General features: G+C 36.7%; 1 long non-coding RNA gene across 1 annotated transcript; it reads right to left on the bottom strand.

Annotated features, from left to right (window-relative positions):
• Positions 1 to 2,646: 2,646 nt before the first annotated feature.
• Positions 2,647 to 4,907, bottom strand: LOC140876036 (uncharacterized). The gene is made up of 2 exons (XR_012148652.1): positions 4,670 to 4,907; positions 2,647 to 2,867 (listed from the first exon to the last, which is right to left on the bottom strand). It is a non-coding gene; the product is annotated as an uncharacterized lncRNA (long non-coding RNA).
• Positions 4,908 to 24,753: the final 19,846 nt, after the last annotated feature.

The following is a 24,753-nucleotide window of genomic DNA, read 5'->3' as shown; positions in this document are numbered from 1 at the left end:
CCGGACCGCCTAAAAACCCATAACCCGAAATAGAAGAAACCCAATTTCCCAAACCCATCACGAACAGACTTCCCCCCCTTCAACCTTTCCCTTTGGTCGTGCAGCAGCAGCCCTTTATGGCTTGCTGCCGGCTGGCTCCGGCCGCCGACCGGCCGAAGCTCCACCGCCCAGACGTATCCCACATCTAGGCGGTTCCAACGAGCCATGCCTCGCTTTGAACCGATCCCTACACAGCCCTAGCAAACCACGTTTCGGAAATCCCGATATTCGCCGACTTGATAGCCCATGAAACAAAATAGCTTCGGCCTCCTTCTTTTCTCACCATAAAGGACCATCTAATTCGACCAAGAGGACCCTATCATGACTTCTTAACATCAGCCAGCAAGCCTTGAACGAATCCAAACAAGAAACTAGGTGAAACCGTGAGAGAAAAATCATGAGGGTAGCATGAAACGGGAACAGACTATGCATACATGCAAATTTTTCATAAAATTCGAACACAACTAGCCAAATATAAAAATTTCATGCAAGATCAGAATATTATGACTTAGATGGTGGCCAAAAAGAGAAATCAAATGTTCCTTGGTTGATTTTCAAAGTAAAAACGTGAATAGGGCGCATACGGCAATCATCAGGACGAACGGCCTTCGAAACTTCGATTTAATCTTCAAAATGCTCGTGTGTGCTGCGAGTTTTCTGCTGAAGAATGTGATGAAGAAGAAGGAGATGGCGGATAGGGTAGTTTTAACGTGAAGTAGATTGATTAAAATAGGCTAGATACAATTTTGGGTAATTATTTTATTTATTTAGATTTTTGGGTAGATAATAAATCATGTTAATATAAATATAAAAAAATATAAAAAACTTAAACTTAAATATATTCTGATAATTTTTCGTAATATATATTTATATAATTTTTAAAACTCCTAAAAAGTATTTAAAATAGCTTATTTTTGTGAAAATTGGTTTCATATATATTTATATATATAAAACTATTATTTTTTTTAAATAATACATTAAAATAATATTTTAAGGCTAATAAAATTGTCATAAAAATATTTAGAATAAAATTCCTATATCTCATTCGTCTGCGGTCCCGTCTACACGATTGGAAAACATTATTTTTAAAAATCTCATAAATAGCATAAATAATATTTAAATCATGCAAATAAAATCACATAATCCACATAAAGTCATTTAACCCATTTTTTAAATTTTAGTTTAATTATTTTCCTAGTTATGCATGCGGGTTTACGTAAACGAATTTTCGGGCGTTACATTCCTAGAACTGAACTAGGTAGTACTTCGAGAGATATGGGGGATATGAGAGTTGGCTCGAGGATATTGAAGAGTTGTCTGAATCTCTTGACTATGCAGACGATCGTCAAGTCAAACTTGTTATACACCAACTACACGAGGTTGCAAAAGGTTGGTGGATAGCAACACGAAGAGCACTAGAGCATCGAGGTACGGTCATTACATGGTCTGTTTTTAAAACTGCTTTCTATCAACGATTCTTCCCAGTGTCTTATAGAAAGGAGAAAGGAGCAGAATTTGCTAGCTTGCAGCAAGGGCAATTGAACATTGAACAATATGTTGCAAAATTTACGAGTCTGCTGAAATTTGCCCTCCATATAGCAGACAGTGATGAAGCTCAAGATGTCCAGTTCATTAACGGGTTGAATCCAGATGTTTTTACTTTCGTGAATGCGGGACGACCGAACAAATTTTCCAATGCTCTTCATCATGCAAAGAGGGCTGAAGCTGGGTTACTGAGACAACGAGGAGCAACGTTTGTGCCATCACCAGTGAGACAACCCCAAAACAACTACAGATTCCACCACCGCCTCGATTTGAAGGAGGAGGTAGCAACAGTGGTAAGAAAAGTTTCTTTAAAGGGAAAGAAAAACAGTTTAAGCGGTCTGGAGGTAGTTCTTCAAGCTCGAGTGGATCCAAACAGTTTAGAGCTGGACAGAATTCTAGTGGTTCTGGGGTGTACTGTACCAAGTTTGGAGGTCTTCATGCCAGCGACCAGTGCCGAGGAGTTTTGGAAGCTGTCATATTTGTAATCAGACAGGACATTTTGCAAGAGTCTGTCCACAGCGTGGTGCTGGAGGTTCACAAGGTGCGGGATCATCGAGACCAGTGTCTCAATCTGCATCTTCTGTGCATTATTTTCAACCCCAGACTCAGCAGAAAGGTAGACAAGGAGGAAGTCAGACAGTGAGTCAACCTCCGAGACAGCAAGCTCGAGTGTTTGCATTGATTGAGGAGCAGGCACAGGCATCACCTGATGATTTGATAGCAAGTAATTGTTCTCTTTGCGGTTATCCTTCTTATGTGCTAGTTGATACAGGAGCTTCTCCTACCTTTATATCTGAACAATTTGCGTTATTGCATTCATTACCTGTCGAGACATTATCTGCTATTGTATCTATTTCCACACCTTTGGAAAAAGGTATAGTGAAACGACCCTAACTACTTATAATTAATGATTAAATAAAATACGGGTTTTTAAAAATAAAATAAAAATTCGGCATGACCTATCTGTTTATATAATGACCCACCTGTCAAACAGACAACAAATTTAAAATGCAACCAACAATACAAAATAAACCAGACCGAGAACTAAACGAGAACCGGAGAAAAAGATTCGACCTTCCAAACGACCATAAATCATATACTTTGATGCTTACATGCCCAAAGACGTTCAATAAATCTTTACGTTTACATTAATCCAAGTAACAGAATAAAAGACTATAAAATGTTAAAATAAACTTTTGCGGAAGACTGGCATGGTCAGAGGGATGTGTCGTGCCCGCATCACAGTCCACTCGATGGTCCTGCCTTGCAATCTCAATGATAACCTAAACTTGCACCAAGTAGATGTAGTGAGCCTAGGGGCCCAACAAGAATATGGGAGAAAAATAACGAGTACTGCATAAACACATGCACACGCAGATTAAAAATAGCTTATACTAAAAATACTTTTGTTTTGTGCCCATTAATTTAAATAAATGATTTCTAAAGGAAAGAAGTGAACATAAATGAAACATATGCATGACTAAGTTGAATATAATCACTGTAACTACATAAACTGTACTGAAACATAATCATAAATATTTGAACTGTAACTCTGAACATAGATCGTTGAATTGTGACTCTGGTTTCGATCATGATCATGGCTGCAGTGCACTATGCCGCAAGAAAGTCAGGATATCTCCCAAACTCGTCTTGCTCCTGATTGGTATGGGAAGTTAGGATTTCTCCCAAACTCGTCCATACACGTCTGGTTGTATGGGAAGTCAGGATTTCTCCCAAACTCGTCCATACACATTTGGTGGTAAGGGAAGTCAAGACGTCTCTCAACTCGTCCATACACGTCTTTCTGTGGTCACAACCATCTCACTTCGTTCAAAATATTTTCTTTCATACTTTCTTTCTTTCTTGATTCATGGACTTAGCACGCATATGTAGATGTAATGTACTTAAAAATATTTACTCAATAATCATGCAAATGTCTCACACAAGGATGACCGGGATGATGATTTAGGAGACAAACCAATAGATGGAAACTAAACCATGATTTAGCGCTTTAGACAAATTCGAGGGTTCGCCCATAAAATTTGTAACTTGTTCGATTCTTATTCAAAGAAGGATTCCTCTTGAACCCACAACTCCATGACACTTAGAACTAAGTAGATAAATCATCCTTGAAATTTTATTCTTAAGCAATCATTTTATAAAAATTCCATTTCCGGGCAGCAAGCTTAAGACACTAAAATTCTGCACCTATTCCTTCATAAGCTTATAACCCAACCAAAACTTAACCGAATTAATTCCCGCTTCTACTGACATACTCCTAACATCTTGGACTAATTCCAGACCCGAGACCATAACAAAATTCCACTTTTAACCCTGCCTTAGTCATACATTTCCGGACAGCCCCAACACTTAGTAAAATTCTGCTCAAGTCTCATGTTCATACTCAACCAAAAACTTGACTATAATTCCCCCAACTTCCAAGCCACTAATCTAGGACCAAGACCAACATTTAGCTTCATTTTAAACACTTAAGAGCACACCCCAATCAGCTTGATCTTAGCTCAAGAAGGCAGCCACTAATCCCAACCAAAACCGAGCCCAACCTCTAACCAAATTTGAAGCTTCTTCAAACTCCAAATCCCACTCTAATTTCAAGCCATCCTAAGCACTACCATGTGAACTACATTTCACCCATGGTAGCTCCTAAATTCACCATCCAATCAACACAATACAACATCAATATTCGAACCACATGCCATGAATAAAACAAGAAAATGCTCGAACCATATGCTATGAAAAATTTTGGAAATTTCGAACCAACAAGCTATGAAGAAAACTGGAAATATAGAACTCATGCTTATGACAACAAATCTGTAAAATTTCGAACATTATGTTTATGACAACAAATATGAAATTTTGAACATCACAAGACCTTTATGACAGCACCAATCAAATGCATAACTCATTCTATAAACCATAACAGCAAAGAAAACGATCCATGCTATGAAAGAGCTTCTGAAAATTTTCGAAAACAGGACACTAAAATTCTTGAATTAAAGCATGAAATGCAAGCACATAAACTATAATAATCCACATGGTGAAGAAATAAACCCATTATCCTTGCCTAAGCTGCAGCAAAATCGAAAGGTAGGAGCTCGCTTGAGCTGTGGCCAATTCGAAGTTGGAATGAGCTAGAACAGAGCTCAAAAGAGAGTGAAGTAGCTCGAGCAGCAAGCCATGAGACTGCCTCGCCAGAGAAGAAGAAAATAATGGAGCTGCGGCCATGGCTTGGTGAAGAAGATTAAGCCGATGGATGAGTGCTGGAGAAGAAAGATGGACTCGTGTATGTGTGTGTGCGTGTGTAAGGCATGAGATTGAGTGATATTTGAGGGTGAATTTTAGGGATTAGGGTTATATATTAAATTGAGTGTGTGAGGATTTATTAAATAAAAATAAAATGCTACACACTTTTAAAAATACTTCCTGAACTTAGGAACTAGGATTTAAGGAATTTAATTTGCACTAATTAAAATACAAGCTGAAAATTCTAATTTAAAATATTAAATTGGGTTTCACTAGTCCGGGAATTAAAGTTCTTAATTTTTCGCAAGAATTTAAAAATAAGCTCTAGAATGTGGAACTGGAAGCTACAGAATTCAAGAATTAAAAATCAATACTTTAAATATTTTGATGTCGCAGCGTTAAATAAAATTTTTAAACAACAGACAGAGCGATTAAAATAATTTTACACAAACTAGTCAAACGTTTAAAAAAAACAATTTAAATAAATACTCAAGCAAAAATAAAAACCTTTGAAATTGACCATTAAAAAGGGTATAAACAAATAAACTAAACATTTAAAATAATTTAAAATAACTAACCGCTAAACTTAGGCTATTTAAAATAAATAGGTTGGACACTCAAAAATATTTAAACATGTAAGCTAAACAGTTAAAATCATTTAAATGAATAAACTAAATAATTAAAATTAAAATTATTTAAATAATCGACCTTAAACCTCTAAAATATTAAAACAATTAAATTGCACAATAAAAATTATTTTGACAAATAACTTAACATTAATTAAATAGTTAGTACAATAAAAATTATTTGAACAAATAATAAAATATTTTGTTATAACATAATTCACATAAAGAATTTAGATCAATTAAATCTGAAATAATAGTCCTAATATTTATTAATTAAATTTAATGCATGTGATTTAGTAAATTGATTTTAGGCGCCACATATTGTATCCATGAAGTCAGTTAGAAACTGTTCATTGAAATATGAAGGTAATGAGATTGAAATAGACTGTATTGTGCTTGGTTTGTCCGAATTTGATTGTATTATCGACCTCAACATGTTAACCAAGTACAGGGCTACAGTTGATTGTGTTCAGAAGGTTGTATAGTTCAGACCTGAGATGGCTGATGATTGGAGATTTTATGGTAAAGGTTCAAAATCTTGTATTCCTTTGATATTTGTTCTATTTATGACACGTTTATTGCAGAAAGGAAAAGAGGGATTTCTTGTATATGCAGTAAATGTGACGAAAACTAACCCGAAATTGGCTGATTTTCCAGTGGCTAGCGAATTTGCTGATGTCTTTCCTAATGATATTCCAGGATTGCCACCATATCGAGAGATAGAATTCAGCATTGAACTGATGCCAGGTACGCAACCTATTTCGAATGGCATCAGTTGAATTGAAAGAGTTAAAAGAACAGTTGGATGATTTGTTATCCAAAGGGTACATTAGACCGAGTGTCTCTCCATGTGGCGCACCGGTAATTTTTGTACGAAAGAAGGACGGAACAATGAGATTGTGCATCGATTACCGACAATTGAACAAAGCAACGGTAAAGAATCATTATCTTTTACCTCGAATTGATGATTTGTTTGATCAGTTGCAGGGTTCGTCGGTATATTCAAAAATTGATTTGAGATCCGGCTACCATCAATTGAGAGTAAGAGATGAAGATATATCGAAAACTGCTTTTCGAATGAGGTATGGTCATTTTGAGTTCATTGTAATGTCGTTACGAATGCTCCAGCGGTCTTTATGGGTCTTATGAATCGAGTGTTTCATAAATATCTTGATGATTTCGTTATCATAATTATTGACGATATTCTGATCTATTCCAAAAACCTATGTGATCATGCTGACAATTTGAGAACAGTTCTGAAGACTTGGAGAGCCGAAAGACTCTATGCAAAGCTATCAAAATGTGAATTTTGGTTACAAAAGGTAGTATTTCTCGGTCATATTATATCCAGAGACGGTATTTCGGTTGATCCGAGTAAGGTTGAAGCAGTGATCAGTTGGCCTAGACCGATGTCTGTCCCAGAGATACGGAGTTTTATGGGTTTAGAATGTTATTATCATCGCTTTATTAAAGATTTCTTGAGTATTGCCAAACCTATTACCCAACTTACACATAAGAATGCACCGTATATCTGGACTGAGGCTTGTGAAGATAGTTTCATTGAGTTAAAGAAGAGGCTGACGAGTGCACCAGTCTTGACCATCCCTTCAGGTACTGTTTATTTCACTCACCAGTCTTGACCATCCCTTCAGGTACTGGTTATTTCACTCTTTATTGTGATGCTTCTCACAGGGGACTAGGATGTGTGCTGATGCAGCGAGATCATGTTGTTGCTTATGCTTCGAGACAATTAAAGCCACATGAGACGAGATATCCAATTCATGATCTTGAATTGGTAGCCATCGTCCTTTGCATTGAAAATTTGGCGCCATTATTTGTACGGTGAGAAGTTTGAAATTTATTCTGATCATAATAGTCTGAAATATCTGTTTACGCAATCTTAATTGAACAAGAGACAACGAAGATGGTTAGATTTGTTGAAGGACTTTGATTGTGAAATCAAATATTATCCAGGAAAATCAAATGCTGATGCAGATGCCCTAAGTAGGAAGGTATGTGCTTTAACCTTATCTACTGTAGGTGTATCTCATTTGATTGAAGATTTTTGCATTTCTGGATTAACATTTGAGACAGATGTGAGACCTATTCAAGTTTGTGCGATTCGAGCTGAGCCTGAATTGTTGACTCGAATCAAGGATGCATACTGTGAGACCTCGGTTCTAAACAACTAGTCTCGGATTAAACAACAATTAAGCATACAAGATATAAGATTAAAATCAATAAATTAGATATATTTTTTTTAAAAGGGGCCCCGCTCGATCGGTAAGATTCAACTGATCGAGCGAGCAAGGAATGGCAAACTCTCTGGCCGAATAAAACTAGCTCCGCTCGATCGGTCAAAAACCACCGATCGAGCGGGCACCCTGCAACAAGAATATAAACATGGCAATTTGTCACTCGATCGATCGGTCAAATCTCATCGATCGATCGGTGACAGTACAGAAGCAAAAATACAGCAAAACTTGATACAACTCAAATCCAAAACCTTCAAATCATAATCATGCATTACAATCACAATCTCTCCAAATGATACATGTAGTTCTAGAGCTGATCAACCGCTCATAAAGATAGAACATGCATCGGTTCTAGCTATTACAATCCGAATACAAAACATAACAAGTTCGAGTTCTAACATGATTCAATCTTAAACAAGATAAATATGCTGATTCGACTTCTAAACCAAGTCTCACTACTAACTCTCCCTCTTGATGCTAACCAGGACTTCGTTGACTTGATCCTGCCCCTCCTGTTGCCAAGTACACATACAAAACAAAGCAGCAGCCGGATAACTCCGGTGAGAAAGATATTCCCAATAAAAGCAACATAACAAGTAATACAAGTAATATATCCACAACATGCTTCCAAGACAACATAATCAAATCAAAACAAATTATATGCATGCCTTTAAAATCGGGATATTAATTCTGATAAACAAGGGATTGTTGCTCTGCTTTTGGGATCCCGAGGATGAGACCACGTAACAACTCACCGACTCTCCCAATCGAGGTGGTGCCACGTATCTCATACCCCTAGACTTTGGTGCCACTATAAGGAGTATGCTGACACTAGGTGAACTTCTACACCCAGTCCACTCACAGTATAGTCTAGATCAATGGTACCAGACGTGATAAGACTTTGTACTTAGCCTAGAGGTACAAGGTTCGAGTCTGGGGAGGGCATGAAACTTCCCACCAGGGGGAAGAAGGCCATGAGTAGCAAATGTGATGTGATGGTATTTTCCTATGTTTTATTGAGTTAATTTATGATGATTAGGTGTATTTTTATTGGCTAAATTCATGTTATAGTTCCTAATCATTGTATATGATTTGATATAGGAAAAGAGAAGAAATGGAGCTAAAGATGGAAGGAAAGAGCCAGATAAGAGAAGAATTACGAAGCAGCAATGATCAAAAAATCATATTTTATTTTTGAAAAGTCCAAATCCGATCTCCACCTTTCAGAATGAATTTCAAGATGTTTTAAAGCGGCTGTCCAATTTTCAGCTCAATCCGACGGCCAGATCTCCGGATATGAATGTTTAAAATCGCTGCTCGCTGGAATTTTGGGAATTAGAATTTAATTAGGAAACTTTCTTGGGAAGGACTCTAGTCTTTAAATAAATCATATGACTCAAAAATTACTATCTTTTGATCAATCATCAGATTGGGAGGCTTAGAACGTGGAAGAACTCTCCTGGTGGCTAGGTTTTATCTCTCTTTTCTTAGATTTTATTCTTCTAGGTTTTAGAACTTGGTTGAGGAAGACGAACCCTTGATTATATTTATTCGTGAGATTCTATTTTCCATTGTTTGATTTATTTGAGTATCAAGAGTTGTTCTGATTTATTTCATGCTTGTGTGTTTGATTATTAGATTGATCACCTGATAATTCTTTCGTACAATCTATCGCTAAATTAGAATTCAAATCCATAATTTTTTGAATCATCTAATTTGTGAAGCAACTGCGTTTAATATTTTCTGCTGTTGAATTTTTTAAATCATAAGAACAACAATTGAGTAGGCTATACATCCGATGGTGCATGTGTTGTCTAGATTCATCAGTTTCACTCATATGAATGCTACAGTAGATTTAAATCTAGATCGCTGGTATTTGGATTGATTTATTGGTAAGGGTTAATCTAGAACGCTGGTGTCTAATTAACTAAGATTAAGGTGGAACATGAATTAGATTTTTTCAATGGTGAATATTCAATGAGAATTAATTATTTTTAGAGAATCGATGATCGAGTGAATAATTTCAAGGGTGTATTCGACCGATACCAAGTCTTGTTAGTTTATTGATTTTTTTTATTTTAATTCTTGCATCGTAGTTGATAAAATTCCCAAATCCCCTTTTAATTATTTTCAGTAATTTTAAAAACACAAATAAATTTCACTTTCCTCGTGAAAACAATTCCTACTCTCGCTACTACATGTTTATTTAGTTAATCTGAGTTGGGTTAATTTGGGCGCGACACGACTAAGCGCTACCAAATTTTGGCGTCGTTGCCGGGGAAGGCGTTTAAGTTATTTGTGTTTTTGTTTTTATTTTATTCTTCGTTTTCTGATCTGTTTTTTGCAAGAATTCTCTTGGTGTGATACTTTGAGATGTCAAATCGACAAGTATTAGCAAGTTTTATCCAGCAACACAGACAGCTATTCCACGCAGCATGGAAGAGATTCAAAGATTTGGAAACCATCTTCCGGTATCATGAGTTTTCTAACTATTCTCTCCTTAAAATTTTTCTTGATGGTTTGGATGCAGTGACAAGAAGATGGATAATTGATGGAGCTTTCACAACCGGTATATCTATGTTTTGCCGAGATGCTGATACTATGATACTCCTTTTGGATGATATGGCCGAGTTTGACTATTATCGGTATTCGCACTCTCAATACCCAGATTTTACAGACCAACCATTCGAGCTTCAAAACGAGAAGGGAAGTTGTTCGCAGCTGATCTTACATCCGCTGGAGGATATCATGAGCAAGCTTGTGGCATCGACTGAGGAAGTTATAGAAGATCTAAAAAATTCTAGATGTCACCTTGTGGAGCACATGGAGAATATCAAGAGATCAATTGCCCAGGAACACCAAGAACAAGACGTGAAGCAAGATACTCAAGCAGTGACCAACCCGATTTGGTTCGGTGATGATGACTCAGATAACCAGGATTGGGAGTGCGAATCAAATCATGCTGAAGATTTAGGGGCATTTGAGTCTTCTCTTCATATTGAACCGCAGTCGGAAGATGTTATGGAAGAAATAGCGTATGATGGAAATATGTTACCACTCAAGTTTGAGGATGACGGAGTTCAAGAGTCTATCGATAGTATTATCATACACACATCCCCAAGATCCTTCCTTTCCATCAATACCAGTTTCAAAAGATGTTGGCATCCGAGAGCCAACAGAGATGTTTTTTTCCCACGTTTATCAGCTACTTTGGAGTGTTGTTGAGGTGACGAGCTTGAACTTTATACATCTAGCCAAGCTTGAGGGCACATAGAACAACGACCCATTTGTGGTGTCATATGACACTTATTTTGGGCGTCAGCCGCTCTTTGAGCAGTGCTTCTGAGGGTCAAGCTGAAAACTGAAAATCAAGCGCAGCTTGGGAGGCAACCCAAATGGAGTATTTTCTTCCATATATTTTATTTGTTTTTCTTTAGTTTTTGTTTTTATTTTGAATTTTTACTTACATTGGGGACAATGTAAGATTCTAAGTATGGGGGAGAGGACTTAGCCAGTCATTGAGAGAATGTAGCCGTTTTTTGAAAGAAAAAAAAAATTTAAGAGCTCATAGTTTGTGATGAATTTGACTGCTGCAATTCACTATCTCATGATGATATCTAATTGATGATGATATGCCTGATTTTGAAAATAGATGATTTGCTAACCCTGGAACGCTTTGATCTCCAATGCAAATTATACTTTGATATGGTTCTTGAATATTTTAAGCACGCATGTTTAACCGATGAAGTATAGTGATGTATTAGATATTGTGGTTGTCTGTTGGACCATTGCACGACAATAGGTATTTGTGAAACTTGATAGTTCTTGAATCTTGATGATTTTTTTGATATGGCATATACTTTCTTGGGCGCACCCAAAATATTTTGTTTTATGAAAAAGAAAAACAATTTTTGAAACCCAATTAACTCCATCCGGGTTGCGAGCAAGATGTTTGAAATCCTATTAATCTTGTTTGTGACTAAGTATGCGGATCACATGGGGTTAACTTTTTTAATAAAAAAACAAACTTAATTCCATCCGGACTGTAAGCAAGGAATTGAAATCCTAATGCTCTTGCTTATGGTTAAGTCTGCGGGTAAAATGGGATTAAAATTTTTGAAAACGTTTTGAAGTAATCATTCCATCCGGGCTTGGAATGTGAATGAAATTCTATTCACTATTTCATAGCTAAGTTTGCGGATTCCATGGGATTGTAGTTCCATCCGGGCTATAGACGAGGGGATTGAAATTAGAATCCTATCTAGTTATAGCTAAGTATGCGGGTAATTATTGAGACTTTAAAATTGCCGGGTGCAAAATCCGACGGTGCGTAATTATATCTCAAGAGAGTTGTGTTGTGTTGAAGGATTGTTGAGAGGAGGGTTCTTGATTGTGAGACTTGCACTGAATTGTTATAGGTCGGCGAACAGTCTTGAGACTTTGTGTTTTGAAGTTTCATGTAACTGGGGTAACGTTGCACACACACACACTTTCGGGGCTATATCTTGAGTTGAAATGTCTGGATATTGAACTTGTTCCATTGTTAGCATTTTAGCGCCTTTCTTGATCATGCATTGAATTTATTCCCGAGGCACAAATGTGAAGATCATGGTTATTTTTGTTATGGATTATGAGTTCGAGCTTATTTTTGGTTTTGTGTTGTTCGAGGGCGAGCAAGGTTTAAGTAGGGGGGGGGAGTTTGATGTGATGGTATTTTCCTATGTTTTATTCAGTTAATTTGTGATGATTAGGTGTATTTTTATTGGCTAAATTCATGTTATAGTTCCTAATCATTGTATGTGATTTGATATAGGAAAAGAGAAGAAATGGAGCTAAAGATGGAAGGAAATAGCCAGATAAGAGAAGAATTACAAAGCAGCAATGATCAAAAAATCCTATTTAATTTTAGATAATTCCAAATCTGATCTCCATTGTTCTGAATGAAGTTCAAGATGTTTTAAAGCAGCTGTCCAGAGTTCAGCTTAATCCGACGGCTAGATCTCCGGATATGAATTTTTCAAAATCGCTGCTCGCTGGAAAAAAGTCGTGCTGGATCCTGCGAACTCGTGCGCCCTAGCACGCCTACAAGAAAGTGCAAGGCAGTAAGTTGGATTTTTTTGCGCGCTCAATCCGCCCAACTCGTCAGATCGAGCGCGCGAGACGTGAATTTCGGGAATTAGAATTTAATTAGGAAACTTTCTTGGAAAGGACTCTAGTCTTTAAATACATCATATAACTCGAAAATTAATATCTTTTGATCAATAATCAGATTGGGAGGCTTAGAACGTGGAAGAACTCTCCTGGTGGCTAGGTTTTATCTCTCTTTTCTTAGATTTTATTCTTCTAGGTTTTAGAACTTGGTTGAGGAAGACGAACCCTTGATTTTATTTATTCGTGAGATTCTATTTTCCATTGTTTGATTTATTTGAGTATCAAGAGTTGTTCTGATTTATTACATGCTTGTGTGTTTGATTATTAGATTGATCACCTGATAATTCTTTCGTACAATCTACCGCTAAATTAGAATTCAAATCCGTAATTTTTTGAATCATCTAATTTGTGAAGCAACTGAGTTTAATATTTTCTGCTGTTGAATTTGTTAAATCATAAGAACAACAATTGAGTAGGCTAAATACATCCGATGGTGCATGTGTTGTCTAGATTCATCAGTTTCACTTATATGAATGCTATCGTAGATTTAAATCTAGATCGCTGGTATTTGGATTGATTTATTGGTAAGGGTTAATCTAGAACGCTGGTGTCTAATTAACTAAGATTAAGGTGGAACAGGAATTAGATTTTCAATGGTGAATATTCAATGAGAATTAATTATTTTTAGAGAATCGATGATCGAGTGAATAATTTCAAGGGTGTAGTCGACCGATACCAAGTCTTGTTAGTTTATTGATTTTTTTTATTTTAATTCTTGCATCGTAGTTGATAAAATTCCCAAATCCTCTTTTAATTATTTTCAGTAATTTTAAAAACACAAATAAATTTCACTTTCCTCGTGAGAACGATTCCTACTCTCGCTACTACATGTTTATTTAGTTAATCTGAGTTGGGTTAATTTGGGCGCGACACGACTAAGTGTTACCAAATTTTGGCGTCGTTGCCAGAGAAGGCGTTTAAGTTATTTGTGTTTTTGTTTTTATTTTATTCTTCGTTTTCTGATCTGTTTTTTTCAAGAATTCTCTTGGTGTGATACTTTGAGATGTCAAATTGACAAGTATTAGCATGTTTTATCCAGCAACACAGAGAGCCATTCTACGCAGCATGGAAGAGATTCAAATAATTGGAAACCATCTTCCGGTATCATGAGTTTTCTAACTATTCTCTCCTTAAAATTTTTCTTGATGGTTTGGATGCAGTGACAAGAAGATGGGTAATTGATGGAGCTTTCACAACCGGTATATCAATGTTTTGCCGAGATGGTGATACTATGAGACTCCTTTTGGATGATATGGCCGAGTTTGACTATTACCGGTATTCGCACTCTCAATACCCAGATTTTACAGACCAACCATTCGAGCTTCAAAAGGATAAGGGAAGTTGTTCGCAGTTGATCTTACATCCGCTGGAGGATATCATGAGCAAGCTTGTGGCATCGACTGAGGAAGTTATAGAAGATCTAAAAAATTCTAGATGTCACCTTGTGGAGCACATGGAGAATATCAAGAGATCAATTGCCCAGGAACACCAAGAACAAGATGTTAAGCAAGATACTCAAGCAGTGACCAACCCGATTTGGTTCGATGATGATGACTCAGAGAACCAGGATTGGGAGTGCGAATCAAATCATGCTGAAGATTTAGGGGCATTTGAGTCTTCTCTTCATATTGAACCGCAGTCGGAAGATGTTATGGAAGAAATAGCGTATGATGGAAATATGTTACCACTCAAGTTTGAGGATGACGGAGTTCAAGAGTCTATCGATATGAGCTCATCGATAGTATTATCATACACACATCCCCAAGATCCTTCCTTTCCATCAATACCAGTTTCAAAAGATGTTGGCATCCGAGAGCCAACAGAGATGTTCTTTTCCCACGTTTATCAGCTACTTTGGAGTGTTGTTGAGGTGACGAGCTTGAACTATATACATCTAGCCAAGCTTGAGGGCACATGGAACAACGACCCATTTGTGGTGTCATATGACACTTATTTTGGGCGTCAGCCGCTCTTTGAACAGTGCTTCTGAGGGTCAAGCTGAAGACTGAAAATCAAGCGCTTCTTGGGAGGCAACCCAAGGGGAGTATTTTCTTCCATATATTTTATTTGTTTTTCTTTAGTTTTTGTTTTTATTTTGCATTTTTACTTACATTGGCGACAATGTAAGATTCTAAGTATGGGGGAGAGGACTTAGCCAGTCATTGAGAGAATGTAACCGTTTTTTGAAAGAAAAAAAAAATTTAAGAGCTCATAGTTTGTGATGAATTTGACTGCTGCAATTCACTATCTCATGATGATATCTAATTGATGATGATATGCCTGATTTTGAAAATAGATTATTTGCTAACCCTGGAACGCTTTGATCTCCAATGCAAATTAGACTTTGATATGGTTCTTGAATATTTTAAGCACACATATTTAACCGGTGAAGTATAGTGATGTATTAGATATTGTGGATGTCTGTTGGACCATTGCACGACAATAGGTATTTGTGAAACTTGATAGTTCTTGAATCTTGATGATTTTTTTGATATGGCATATACTTTCTTGGGCGCACCCAAAATATTTTGTTTTATGAAAAAGAAAAACAATTTTTCAAACCCAATTAACTCCATCCGGGTTGCAAGCAAGATGTTTGAAATCCTATTAATCTTGTTTGTGACTAAGTATGCGGATCACATGGGGTTAATTTTTTTAATAAAAAAAAAAACTTAATTCCATCCGGACTGTAAGCAAGGAATTGAAATCCTAATGCTCTTGCTTATGGTTAAGTCTGCGGGTAAAATGGGATTAAAATTTTTGAAAACGTTTTGAAGTAATAATTCCATCCGGGCTTGGAATGTGAATGAAATTCTATTCACTATTTCATAGCTAAGTTTGCGTATTCCATGGGATTGTAGTTCCATCCGGGCTATAGACGAGGGGATTGAAATTAGAATCCTATCTAGTTATAGCTAAGTATGCGGGTAATTATTGAGACTTTAAAATTGTCGGGTGCAAAATCCGACGGTGCGTAATTATATCTCAAGAGAGTTGTGTTGTATTGAAGGATTGTTGAGAGGAGGGTTCTTGATTGTGAGACTTACACTGAATTGTTATAGGTCGGCGAACAGTCTTGGGACTTTGTCTTTTGAAGTTTCATGTAACTGGGGTAACGTTGCACACACACACTTTCGGGGCTATATCTCGAGTTGAAATGTCTGGATATTGAACTTGTTCCATTATTAGCATTTTAGCGCCTTTCTTGATCATGCATTGAATTTATTCCCGAGGCACAAATGTGAAGATCATGGTTATTTTTGTTATGGATTATGAGTTCGAGCTTATTTTTGGTTTTGTGTTGTTCGAGGGCGAGCAAGGTTTAAGTAGGGGGGGAGTTTGATGTGATGGTATTTTCCTATGTTTTATTCAGTTAATTTGTGATGATTAGGTGTATTTTTATTGGCTAAATTCATGTTATAGTTCCTAATCATTGTATGTGATTTGATATAGGAAAAGAGAAGAAATGGAGCTAAAGATGGAAGGAAATAGTCAGATAAGAGAAGAATTACAAAGAAGCAATGATCAAAAAATCCTATTTAATTTTAGAAAATTCCAAATCTGATCTCCATTGTTCTGAATGAAGTTCAAGATGTTTTAAAGCAGCTGTCCAAAGTTCAGCTTAATCCGACGGCTAGATCTCCGGATATGAATTTTTCAAAATCGCTGCTCGCTGGAAAAAAGTCGTGCTGGATCCTGCGAACTCGTGCGCCCTAGCGCGCCTACAAGAAAGTGCAAGGCAGTAAGTTGGATTTTTTTGCGCGCTCAATCCGCCCAACTCGTCAGATCGAGCGCGCGAGACGTGAATTTTGGGAATTAGAATTTAATTAGGAAACTTTCTTGGAAAGGACTCTAGTCTTTAAATACATCATATAACTCGAAAATTAATATCTTTTGATCAATAATCAGATTGGGAGGCTTAGAACGTGGAAGAACTCTCCTGGTGGCTATGTTTTATCTCTCTTTTCTTAGATTTTATTCTTCTAGGTTTTAGAACTTGGTTGAGGAAGACGAACCCTTGATTTTATTTATTCGTGAGATTCTATTTTCCATTGTTTGATTTATTTGAGTATCAAGAGTTGTTCTGATTTATTACATGCTTGTGTGTTTGATTATTAGATTGATCATCTGATAATTCTTTCGTACAATCTACCGCTAAATTAGAATTCAAATCCGTAATTTTTTGAATCATCTAATTTGTGAAGCAACTGCGTTTAATATTTTCTGCTGTTGAATTTGTTAAATCATAAGAACAACAATTGAGTAGGCTAAATACATCCGATGGTGCATGTGTTGTCTAGATTCATCAGTTTCACTCATATGAATGCTACCGTAGATTTAAATCTAGATCGCTGGTATTTGGATTGATTTATTGGTAAGGGTTAATCTAGAACGCTGGTGTCTAATTAACTAAGATTAAGGTGGAACAGGAATTAGATTTTCAATGGTGAATATTCAATGAGAATTAATTATTTTTAGAGAATCGATGATCGAGTGAATAATTTCAAGGGTGTAGTCGACCGATACCAAGTCTTGTTAGTTTATTGATTTTTTTTATTTTAATTCTTGCATCGTAGTTGATAAAATTCCCAAATCCTTTTTTAATTATTTTCAGTAATTTTAAAAACACAAATAAATTTCACTTTCCTCGTGAGAACGATTCCTACTCTCGCTACTACATGTTTATTTAGTTAATCTGAGTTGGGTTAATTTGGGCGCGACACGACTAAGCGTTACCAAATTTTGGCGTCGTTGCCGGAGAAGGCGTTTAAGTTATTTGTGTTATTGTTTTTATTTTATTCTTCGTTTTCTGATCTGTTTTTTTCAAGAATTCTCTTGGTGTGATACTTTGAGATGTCAAATTGACAAGTATTAGCATGTTTTATCCAGCAACACAGAGAGCCATTCTACGCAGCATGGAAGAGATTCAAATAATTGGAAACCATCTTCCGATATCATGAGTTTTCTAACTATTCTCTCCTTAAAATTTTTCTTGATGGTTTGGATGCAGTGACAAGAAGATGGGTAATTGATGGAGCTTTCACAACCGGTATATCAATGTTTTGCCGAGATGGTGATACTATGAGACTCCTTTTGGATGATATGGCCGAGATTGACTATTATCGGTATTCGCACTCTCAATACCCAGATTTTACAGACCAACCATTCGAGCTTCAAAAGGAGAAGGGAAGTTGTTCGCAGTTGATCTTACATCCGCTGGAGGATATCATGAGCAAGCTTGTGGCATCGACTGAGGAAGTTATAGAAGATCTAAAAAATTCTAGATGTCACCATGTGGAGCACATGGAGAATATCAAGAGATCAATTGCCAGGAACACCAAGAACAAGACGTTAAGCAAGATACTCAAGCAGTGACCAACCCGATTTGGTTCGATGATGATGACTCAGAGAACCAGGATTGGGAGTACGAATCAAATCATGCTGAAGATTTAGGGGCATTTGAGTCTTCTCTTCATATTGAACCGCAGTCGGAAGATGTTATGGAAGAAATAGCGTATGATGGAAATATGTTACCACTCAAGTTTGAGGATGACGGAGTTCAAGAGTCTATCGATATGAGCTCATCGATAGTATTATCATACACACATCCCCAAGATCCTTCCTTTCCATCAATACCAGTTTCAAAAGATGTTGGCATCCGAGAGCCAACAGAGATGTTCTTTTCCCACGTTTATCAGCTACTTTGGAGTGTTGTTGAGGTGACGAGCTTGAACTATATACATCTAGCCAAGCTTGAGGGCACATGGAACAACGACCCATTTGTGGTGTCATATGACACTTATTTTGGGCGTCAGCCGCTCTTTGAGCAGTGCTTCTGAGGGTCAAGCTGAAGACTGAAAATCAAGCGCTTCTTGGGAGGCAACCCAAGGGGAGTATTTTCTTCCATATATTTTATTTGTTTTTCTTTAGTTTTTGTTTTTATTTTGCATTTTTACTTACATTGGGGACAATGTAAGATTCTAAGTATGGGGGAGAGGACTTAGCCAGTCATTGAGAGAATGTAACCGTTTTTTGAAAGAAAAAAAAAATTAAGAGCTCATAGTTTGTGATGAATTTGACTGCTGCAATTCACTATCTCATGATGATATCTAATTGATGATGATATGCCTGATTTTGAAAATAGATGATTTGCTAACCCTGGAACGCTTTGATCTCCAATGCAAATTAGACTTTGATATGGTTCTTGAATATTTTAAGCACACATGTTTAACCGGTGAAGTATAGTGATGTATTAGATATTGTGGATGTCTGTTGGACCATTGCACGACAATAGGTATTTGTGAAACTTGATAGTTCTTGAATCTTGATGATTTTTTTGATATGGCATATACTTTCTTGGGCGCACCCAAAATATTTTGTTTTATGAAAAAGAAAAACAATTTTTCAAACCCAATTAACTCCATCCGGGTTGCAAGCAAGATGTTTGAAATCCTATTAATCTTGTTTGTGACTAAGTATGCGGATCACATGGGGTTAACTTTTTTAATAAAAAAACAAACTTAATTCCATCCGGACTGTAAGCAAGGAATTGAAATCCTAATGCTCTTGCTTATGGTTAAGTCTGCGGGTAAAATGGGATTAAAATTTTTGAAAACGTTTTGAAGTAATAATTCCATCCGGGCTTGGAATGTGAATGAAATTCTATTCACTATTTCATAGCTAAGTTTGTGTATTCCATGGGATTGTAGTTCCATCCGGGCTATAGACGAGGGGATTGAAATTAGAATCCTATCTAGTTATAGCTAAGTATGCGGGTAATTATTGAGACTTTAAAATTGTCGGGTGCAAAATCCGACGGTGCGTAATTATATCTCAAGAGAGTTGTGTTGTGTTGAAGGATTGTTGAGAGGAGGGTTCTTGATTGTGAGACTTACACTGAATTGTTATAGGTCGGCGAACAGTCTTGGGACTTTGTCTTTTGAAGTTTCATGTAACTGGGGTAACGTTGCACACACACACTTTCGGGGCTATATCTCGAGTTGAAATGTTTGGATATTGAACTTGTTCCATTATTAGCATTTTAACGCCTTTCTTGATCATGCATTGAATTTATTCCCGAGGCACAAATGTGAAGATCATGGTTATTTTTGTTATGGATTATGAGTTCGAGCTTATTTTTGGTTTTGTGTTGTTCGAGGGCGAGCAAGGTTTAAGTAGGGGGGGGAGTTTGATGTGATGGTATTTTCCTATGTTTTATTCAGTTAATTTGTGATGATTAGGTGTATTTTTATTGGCTAAATTCATGTTATAGTTCCTAATCATTGTATGTGATTTGATATAGGAAAAGAGAAGAAATGGAGCTAAAGATGGAAGGAAAAAGCCAGATAAGAGAAGAATTACAAAGCAGCAATGATCAAAAAATCCTATTTAATTTTAGATAATTCCAAATCTGATCTCCATTGTTCTGAATGATGTTCAAGATGTTTTAAAGCAGCTGTCCGGAGTTCAGCTTAATCCGACGGCTAGATCTCCGGATATGAATTTTTCAAAATCGCTGCTCGCTGGAAAAAAGTCGTGCTGGATCCTGCGAACTCGTGCGCCCTAGCGCGCCTACAAGAAAGTGCAAGGCAGTAAGTTGGATTTTTTTGCGCGCTCAATCCGCCCAACTCGTCAGATCGAGCGCGCGAGACGTGAATTTCGGGAATTAGAATTTAATTAGGAAACTTTCTTGGAAAGGACTCTAGTCTTTAAATACATCATATAACTCGAAAATTAATATCTTTTGATCAATAATCAGATTGGGAGGCTTAGAACGTGGAAGAACTCTCCTGGTGGCTATGTTTTATCTCTCTTTTCTTAGATTTTATTCTTCTAGGTTTTAGAACTTGGTTGAGGAAGACGAACCCTTGATTTTATTTATTCGTGAGATTCTATTTTCCATTGTTTGATTTATTTGAGTATCAAGAGTTGTTCTGATTTATTACATGCTTGTGTGTTTGATTATTAGATTGATCATCTGATAATTCTTTCGTACAATCTACCGCTAAATTAGAATTCAAATCCGTAATTTTTTGAATCATCTAATTTGTGAAGCAACTGCGTTTAATATTTTCTGCTGTTGAATTTGTTAAATCATAAGAACAACAATTGAGTAGGCTAAATACATCCGATGGTGCATGTGTTGTCTAGATTCATCAGTTTCACTCATATGAATGCTACCGTAGATTTAAATCTAGATCGCTGGTATTTGGATTGATTTATTGGTAAGGGTTAATCTAGAACGCTGGTGTCTAATTAACTAAGATTAAGGTGGAACAGGAATTAGATTTTCAATGGTGAATATTCAATGAGAATTAATTATTTTTAGAGAATCGATGATCGAGTGAATAATTTTAAGGGTGTAGTCGACCGATACCAAGTCTTGTTAGTTTATTGATTTTTTTTATTTTAATTCTTGCATCGTAGTTGATAAAATTCCCAAATCCTTTTTTAATTATTTTCAGTAATTTTAAAAACACAAATAAATTTCACTTTCCTCGTGAGAACGATTCCTACTCTCGCTACTACATGTTTATTTAGTTAATCTGAGTTGGGTTAATTTGGGCGCGACACGACTAAGCGTTACCAAATTTTGGCGTCGTTGCCGGAGAAGGCGTTTAAGTTATTTGTGTTTTTGTTTTTATTTTGTTCTTCGTTTTCTGATCTGTTCTTTTCAAGAATTCTCTTGGTGTGATACTTTGAGATGTCAAATTGACAAGTATTAGCATGTTTTATCCAGCAACACAGAGAGCCATTCTACGCAGCATGGAAGAGATTCAAATAATTGGAAACCATCTTCCGATATCATGAGTTTTCTAACTATTCTCTCCTTAAAATTTTTCTTGATGGTTTGGATGCAGTGACAAGAAGATGGGTAATTGATGGAGCTTTCACAACCGGTATATCAATGTTTTGCCGAGATGGTGATACTATGAGACTCCTTTTGGATGATATGGCCGAGTTTGACTATTACCGGTATTCGCACTCTCAATACCCAGATTTTACAGACCAACCATTCGAGCTTCAAAAGGAGAAGGGAAGTTGTTCGCAGTTGATCTTACATCCGGTGGAGGATATCATGAGCAAGCTTGTGGCATCGACTGAGGAAGTTATAGAAGATCTAAAAAATTCTAGATGTCACCTTGTGGAGCACATGGAGAATATCAAGAGATCAATTGCCCAGGAACACCAAGAACAAGACGTTAAGCAAGATACTCAAGCAGTGACCAACCCGATTTGGTTCGATGATGATGACTCAGAGAACCAGGATTGGGAGTGCGAATCAAATCATGCTGAAGATTTAGGGGAATTTGAGTCTTCTCTTCATATTGAACCGCAGTCGGAAGATGTTATGGAAGAAATAGCGTATGATGGAAATATGTTACCACTCAAGTTTGAGGATGACGGAGTTCAAGAGTCTATCGATATGAGCTCATCGATAGTATTATCATACACACATCCCCAAGATCCTTCCTTTCCATCAATACCAGTTTCAAAAGATGTTGGCATCCGAGAGCCAACAGAGATGTTCTTTTCCCACGTTTATCAGCTACTTTGGAGTGTTGTTGAGGTGACGAGCTTGAACTATATACATCTAGCCAAGCTTGAGGGCACATGGAACAACGACCCATTTGTGGTGTCATATGACACTTATTTTGGGCGTCAGCCGCTCTTTGAGCAGTGCTTCTGAGGGTCAAGCTGAAGACTGAAAATCAAGCGCTTCTTGGGAGGCAACCCAAGGGGAGTATTTTCTTCCATATATTTTATTTGTTTTTCTTTAGTTTTTGTTTTTATTTTGCATTTTTACTTACATTGGGGACAATGTAAGATTCTAAGTATGGGGGAGAGGACTTAGCCAGTCATTGAGAGAATGTAACCGTTTTTTGAAAGAAAAAAAAAATTTAAGAGCTCATAGTTTGTGATGAATTTGACTGCTGCAATTCACTATCTCATGATGATATCTAATTGATGATGATATGCCTGATTTTGAAAATAGATGATTTGCTAACCCTGGAACGCTTTGATCTCCAATGCAAATTAGAATTTGATATGGTTCTTGAATATTTTAAGCACACATGTTTAACCGGTGAAGTATAGTGATGTTTTAGATATTGTGGATGTCTGTTGGACCATTGCACGACAATAGGTATTTGTGAAACTTGATAGTTCTTGAATCTTGATGATTTTTTTGATATGGCATATACTTTCTTGGGCGCACCCAAAATATTTTGTTTTATGAAAAAGAAAAACAATTTTTCAAACCCAATTAACTCCATCCGGGTTGCAAGCAAGATGTTTGAAATCCTATTAATCTTGTTTGTGACTAAGTATGCGGATCACATGGGGTTAACTTTTTTAATAAAAAAAAAAAACTTAATTCCATCCGAACTGTAAGCAAGGAATTGAAATCTTAATGCTCTTGCTTATGGTTAAGTCTGCGGGTAAAATGAGATTAAAATTTTTGAAAACGTTTTGAAGTAATAATTCCATCCGGGCTTGGAATGTGAATGAAATTCTATTCACTATTTCATAGCTAAGTTTGTGTATTCCATGGGATTGTAGTTCCATCCGGGCTATAGACGAGGGGATTGAAATTAGAATCCTATCTAGTTATAGCTAAGTATGCGGGTAATTATTGAGACTTTAAAATTGTCGGGTGCAAAATCCGACGGTGCGTAATTTATCTCAAGAGAGTTGTGTTGTGTTGAAGGATTGTTGAGAGGAGGGTTCTTGATTGTGAGACTTACACTGAATTGTTATAGGTCGGCGAACAGTCTTGAGACTTTGTCTTTTGAAGCTTCATGTAACTGGGGTAACGTTGCACACACACACTTTCGGGGCTATATCTCGAGTTGAAATGTCTGGATATTGAACTTGTTCCATTATTAGCATTTTAGCGCCTTTCTTGATCATGCATTGAATTTATTCCCGAGGCACAAATGTGAAGATCGTGGTTATTTTTGTTATGGATTATGAGTTCGAGCTTATTTTTGGTTTTGTGTTGTTCGAGGGCGAGCAAGGTTTAAGTAGGGGGGGAGTTTGATGTGATGGTATTTTCCTATGTTTTATTCAGTTAATTTGTGATGATTAGGTGTATTTTTATTGGCTAAATTCATGTTATAGTTCCTAATCATTGTATGTGATTTGATATAGGAGAAGAGAAGAAATGGAGCTAAAGATGGAAGGAAATAGCCAGATAAGAGAAGAATTACAAAGCAGCAATGATCAAAAAATCCTATTTAATTTTAGAGAATTCCAAATCTGATCTCCATTGTTCTGAATGAAGTTCAAGATGTTTTAAAGCAGCTGTCCAAAGTTCAGCTTAATCCGACGGCTAGATCTCCGGATATGAATTTTTCAAAATCGCTGCTCGCTGGAAAAAAGTCGTGCTGGATCCTGCGAACTCGTGCGCCCTAGCGCGCCTACAAGAAAGTGCAAGGCAGTAAGTTGGATTTTTTTGCGCGCTCAATCCGCCCAACTCGTCAGATCGAGCGCGCGAGACGTGAATTTCGGGAATTAGAATTTAATTAGGAAACTTTCTTGGAAAGGACTCTAGTCTTTAAATACATCATATAACTCGAAAATTAATATCTTTTGATCAATAATCAGATTGGGAGGCTTAGAACGTGGAAGAACTCTCCTGGTAGCTATGTTTTATCTCTCTTTTCTTTGATTTTATTCTTCTAGGTTTTAGAACTTGGTTGAGGAAGACGAACCCTTGATTTTATTTATTCGTGAGATTATATTTTCCATTGTTTGATTTATTTGAGTATCAAGAGTTGTTCTGATTTATTACATGCTTGTGTGTTTGA

This window comes from Henckelia pumila, chromosome 1, assembly GCF_033568475.1.
Source record: "Henckelia pumila isolate YLH828 chromosome 1, ASM3356847v2, whole genome shotgun sequence".
Lineage (NCBI taxonomy): Eukaryota > Viridiplantae > Streptophyta > Magnoliopsida > Lamiales > Gesneriaceae > Henckelia > Henckelia pumila.
This window is presented reverse-complemented; position numbering and strand designations above follow the sequence as displayed.